The following is a 6,094-nucleotide window of genomic DNA, read 5'->3' on the forward strand; positions in this document are numbered from 1 at the left end:
ACTCCACCAAGTACTATATATTCTGCAGTCCAGTGTGACAAGCCAATGTCAGCAGTAACTCTTTACAACCCATCATATGCTCTTGATATTCTGTTTATTACTGACTATTTATGGTAACTTCTTTGTCCTTGATAGGGCATACTGCATTTTAGCAAATAGATGCACGAATGTTTTGGTTTTTTTTTTAATAGATCTGGTGTAAAGTTTTTGTCACAGATAGCTTATTTTTTTAAAAGTCTTCATATTTGTTCAAAATAGAAATACAAATTTCAATTCCATCTGAATGAACAGCAATACAACCTTAGTCCTGGAAGTTTGAGGGAGAATTAGATCTCAACACATAAAATTTTTGAGGAAGTAGAAATTGTTTTGCTGTTTTACCTTAGTATGTCCAGGATATGCTTAACTGCATGACATTTAAAAACAAATAACTGGTGGAATGCAAATTAGGTGCAGGCATAGGCACAAGTAGGTAAGATGTCCAGAAAGAATCAAATGACAAGGGTGGGCTGTTTTCAATTTTAGGAATACAAAGCTGACTTAAGCTGCTATGTCTCAAATTTCAGTTAACTTGTATCACTGAAAGAACATTGCATGGCTTAGTGTTAATTAGAAGTATGGAGAAGAGGAAATTGCATCATTCTTTATACTTTTAAATACAAACACAGAGAACTTGGTCAATGCCTTAATCTCAGAGGTGTTTGTATCATTTTGCTTATCCCTTTTCTCGTGCAGTAGGTATTTTCTAAAGTTACATTCCATTATTAAGGAATGTGAACTGAAATTTAATAGCAAGAAAAATGAAAGAAGATTTTTCAGCCAGTCCGAAATATTTTTTTCACACTAATTAGTCAGATCCTGGGCTGGAATACTTCTATATCATCAGAGCAATTAGGCCGAATAAACTATTTTCATTATTTTAGATTATTTATTCTTTAAAAGTCAGCTCTTCTTCAGATTAATTTCTGATAAACAGCAAACAGAGAAAATAATTTTCTACCTCATTTGGATACTACTCCATCCCCCATCCAAGTCAATAGAAACCCTTTCTGTAGATTCACTGGCATTATGGTAGAGCTTTTATTGTTCTCAATGAAAACTGAGAATATGTAAGGTCCTGGTAATGATGGTGGATAGCATTTCAGCTGTTGATAAGTTGTACACCAAATAAAGTATAATCAATATCAGCACATATCCTGATATTATTAAAACTTTAGGAAAAATGCACAAGGAACAAAGAGAAATCTGTCTCTCTTTTTGTCTCTCACTTGCTCATCATTCTGGTTGGCAGATAGGCTGGGACAAGTCCGTAGGATTTTTATCCTGGTGATGGTTCAGGATGCTCTTGAAACTCTGTCATACTGTTCAGGCACAATTAGACATGCACTAAGAGATGCTGTGATCAAAATATATCTGGTTTCAAGTATAAAGCAATCCTTCATTGTCTAACAGATGTAAGAGATATCCAAGGGCTTCAGTGAGCTCCTGGGCTACGTCAAGGAGACACACAATGAGTTTCTGCTGGGCATTCTTTCCCAGTCTCCAGATGCTGGCCTCCAACTTCTAGTGTTTCCTTTAGGATTTTATATGTTTCTATGCTTTTCCTTATGACTCTGCTGTAGGCTTCCTCACAGCTTTCTCACAATGCTGAATTTCTACAATCATCAAATTGAAGCTGGCTTCACCTTGACATTGTTTCTGGTAAATTAATGGGGAGGTGGGCGTGCTAAAGTTGAAAACACCAGATGCTGATGAATGCAAAGGAATTTTTTTTTTTTTTTTTTTTTTTTTTTTTTTTTTTACATTTTAGAGTAATGGAGAGCATTGATTGAGTAGGCTGTCCTCCAAGCTGATGCAGAATGTACAATTTTGTCCACAAGTTCTTGCAGAAAGGGGAATAACTCCTCCCTAAAAGTCCAAGGATGATAATAAAGGTCATTCTAGAGCCCAGAGTGGAAACTAGTGCAAAAAAAAGATAGGCTTTTACTCTGAGTTGTACTACAGTAAACTTGGAGTAAGATCATTAGCAAATATCAATGAGTAGATTGTAGGAATATCAAGACCTGAAATATCTGGCCAACATCATATTGCTGGTCAATATCTGGGGTTAGGTTTAAGGACAGAAAAATAGACAGTTTGCTACTGTCTGTGGGCTGTAAAGTAGCTATGACATGCCTGAGAAAGAAAAGTTTGTATTAGAAGAATTGCTTTCACATTTTAAATTACAAAACCCAAAATCAGATTCCTTCTGGTTCAGACAAACATTAATCAGTAGAAGCAGGTACTTGTAAATAAATTAACTTATGCCATTGCTTCCTCTATATCTTTTTTGCTTCAGGAGCTGAGAAATCACAATATACCTTAGGGAAAATGGTCTTACTTGTTGATAGAATCTAAAAAGGTCCTTGGGAAAAAAATAAATACGAATCAGAAGTAAAATAAAATGCTTGTCTCTAATGAAAAGAAGGAGACTGTTTGATTAGTTTGTGATTCTTAGCATCTACAAAATTGAGGTCACTATTGTGAGGGGATCAGTCAGTTTTTAATCTATTTCTTTAGTGCAGCTTTACCAATTCATCAGACATTTATAGGGAAAAGTCCAAGAAAGCTTGAGGCTTGGGCAGAATTCATTATTCAGTACCCAACTTTCTCTTCATAAGATGCATATTTAGCACAGCAGACTTATACACTGAAGAACTCAACTGGGATCCAAAAGCTTTTCCTTGCTAAAGCTCTGAAAGGTCTCTTGGAGATGCCTACTCTCTAGCAAGTGCATACATATTCTTAAGGGAATCATGAAGTATACCCTACTTACTTTTAAAGCTATTTTTGTAAACTATCAATGCAATGCAAAAATTGACAGGTATGATGGGTAATCTCTGTTTACTGATCCCATAAATCATGGCTGTAAAATCACTTTCCCAAGCAAGGTTTGATGCACAAACTATATAGATTACTCCAATGAAAAATTAATTATTTAATCTGATAGTTTTTGCTATATTGTTAAATGCTAGATTTGATTTTTTCCCACAGGTTTTGTTTCATTCTGCACGTGAATCTTAAAAACAATGCATCATATGCACATCTTCCTTGTACAATACAGACAGCAGCAAACATGCACTGCTCCCATCAGTGTGGGCTCAGAGCCTGGCCATTAAGTGCTAGGACACCCCTGGCTGCACTGTTGCAAGTAGCTCTTCTATGAGTAAAAGCAAATATTACATTATATGGCTGAAGGAAGTGGATGCAAGAAAGGAAGGAGAATACATTCCTATGGCAGTTTTCCATCTGCTGCAGTAGTTTGTATTGGGTGTGAATGTGTATGAAAGGATTTCATTGAATGCTTCTTTACTGGTGTTGTCTCCCTGCTCTCTTTAATAGGAGGCATAAAGATTTCAGTTTTAGATAATAAAGGAATTATAATCATTGGCTAATAATTCAGTCATGCTCCTTGAATAATGGAAGGATAAGAAGCAAGAGAGGTTTTTGGGTAGGGAATAAAACATCTCTCATAAATGTCCAAGACTTTAAGAGTTGCAGTCCATATCCCCTTTAGAACCTAAGGCTCCATGTAGGTAATTTACAGTCATACTTTCCATCATCACCACATTTTTCACAAGAAAAAGGAAGGAATGGATTGAAGCTTTACTGTACAATGAGGCCTAGTTGCTCTTCATGTATGTGATTATTTTCTGTAGAAAAAAATATGAAGTTCTGTTAAACTATTTTAGCAATTAACATAATCACCCATTTTTAGAAAAAAAAATCCACAAAATTTTCCACATGCACTTCCACTAATTAAGCAGGGAGAAGGACAGAATTACATCACAGCCTTGGAGAAATGTTGTTTGCAAGGAACATGAGAGGGGCACATTGTGCATCCTCCCCATCAAAGCGTTACTATCCCCAGCACTCAGCCATTGGTTTGTCTAGTCAGATCTTGAAAACTTCCCAGAAAATCCACATCATCCACGGGTGTTCCAGTGTTGCACCAAGCTCCTTCTGAAGTTTCTTCTGATGTTCAACCTGGCCTCTTTTGCCATTTGCCACAGCTGAGAAGAGATTGTCTGCATTTTTGTATCTGTTCTTCAGAAATCAGTAAGCTGTTATCAGGTTGCTCCTTATCTCGTCTTTGTGAGACTATGCTGTCTCAACTTCTCTTGATACATGCACCATAGGCCTGTGAATACATCTTCTGTTCTCTAACATCAGGATAATTCTCAACATTTTGCTGTGAATGTTTTTATTGGCAAAACTGCCAATAACTTGAGTAAAATAAATATCTGAGATGAGATATAAGAATTTAACATGGAGTACACTGAAATATCTGAAGAAGTCTAATTTTAATGAGTCTAGAATTACCACATGTTAGTGAACGCTTGAAATTAGACTGCTTTTACAATGGGAAGTGGTCAAGCAGCACAAAAAATTGTTAGTAGAATGAAAAGCAAGAGAGAAATTATATAGAAAATGTTCAGATCAACACAAAACCCAAGCCTCTGTCTCAGCAGGACATTATGAGAAGATTTCAATTTTATCAGCTTGTATACAGCAACATGGAAGCCACTGGGAACGTTATAGGAATTTTACAACGGTTTAGTTTAGTAGAAAATAAATAAAGTGTTGTTATTTGGTTGCTTTTACAATTGGAAGGGGGAAAACTTAAAATGGAACTTGCTACAAAGTATGCTGTTTCTGTAATTTCACAGCAGGACAATCATAGACCACTTAAAACCACAAACGTGCAGAAATTCTCAGTGCTTCTAAAGCACCTATCAGTTGCTGGAGCCTTATGATACTGAAGGTAATGTAAAACTGTAAACAGCATATGCTGAGCTTCTGTCTTGTACAAAAAATGCTGTGTTGTATATCGTCTTCTGTTTCAGAAAATGACTGCAAGACATTCAGCTGTAATCAGCAAAGTATAAAATTACTGCAAAATTCCTGCAGATTCCAAAAAATTATGAACCCAACCCAAAAGTTAGCTGTACTCAAGACAATGTATCTGGAGTATTTAGCATTATAACTGGAACACATTCAAAAACCCACACATGTGCTTGAGGTTTGACAGTGGGGCTTGCACATTCCAATCTTATGAATTCAAAATTTCCTTATAACCCTGGTGAGACTATCTAAGCCTCTAGGCATAAATAGAAGACTGGTAAACATCAAATCTGATCCAGTAATTTTAGAAGTATTTTGCAGAAAATATCCCAAAAGAGATCAGGAGGCATCCATGTGATATAATTACTTACTATGCTGGGGAAGATGTGAGTTTAATTCAAATAAGGAACAGAACTGAGTCTCAGTCTCACCCATCCCATATAACCATTACAGGATTGAGTAAATATGTGCCTTCACTACTTCCAGGTAAGTGACAAGCAGTTTTGGCAGCTAACAGACATACTGAATACTGAATTGAAGTTCACATAAGGTACTGAGTGTTTCTCAGCATTTAGAAATGCATTGTTTGCCTTGCTAGCCTTTGTAAGTCTATTTATTGTAAGTTTCAATACCTAAGCCTAAATATGGATTCTGCTAAAAAGTTCAGTACCACAGCTACTAGGATTGGTCCACCCCCTTCATGTATCCCTTCACCAGTTTTGGAGAAAACTCCTCAAATACCCCTACTCACCCCAGAAAAAATCAGACCTGTATTATCAGAATAATAACAGATTGATTTGCCTTCTCCTAGTGGGATCAACAGAAGACTACCCAATAGATACTGCTAAACTGCTAGTTAAATGACACACTTCTGCTTACATTCCCTTTTTCACCCTTGTCAGCTTCTCAGTTTTTTCCCTTTACCACTCTCATCCACTCCCAAATAAACAGGCTTTTTGTATTACTTTATCCTGTTGTCCCTAATTATATACCTCTTCAGCATTTCTGATGTTTGCACTGGTAATTTCTACTTAATTCCAATTCTCATTTCAACTTCTTATGTTGCTGTCTTGTTAACACAGCCTTGTCAGAATTAGATGTCTACATGTACATTACCCCCCTTTTGGTCTTTGTAGAACTCTTACAATCTCTTGTGGTGTTGTTTAGTTAGTGCAGCTGCATGGCAGGGCTGCCCACCTGTGTGCATACT

The sequence above is a fragment of the Agelaius tricolor genome, unplaced genomic scaffold (assembly GCF_023055355.1).
Source record: "Agelaius tricolor isolate 1412-34295 unplaced genomic scaffold, bAgeTri1.0.p SCAF_8, whole genome shotgun sequence".
NCBI classification, from domain to species: domain Eukaryota; kingdom Metazoa; phylum Chordata; class Aves; order Passeriformes; family Icteridae; genus Agelaius; species Agelaius tricolor.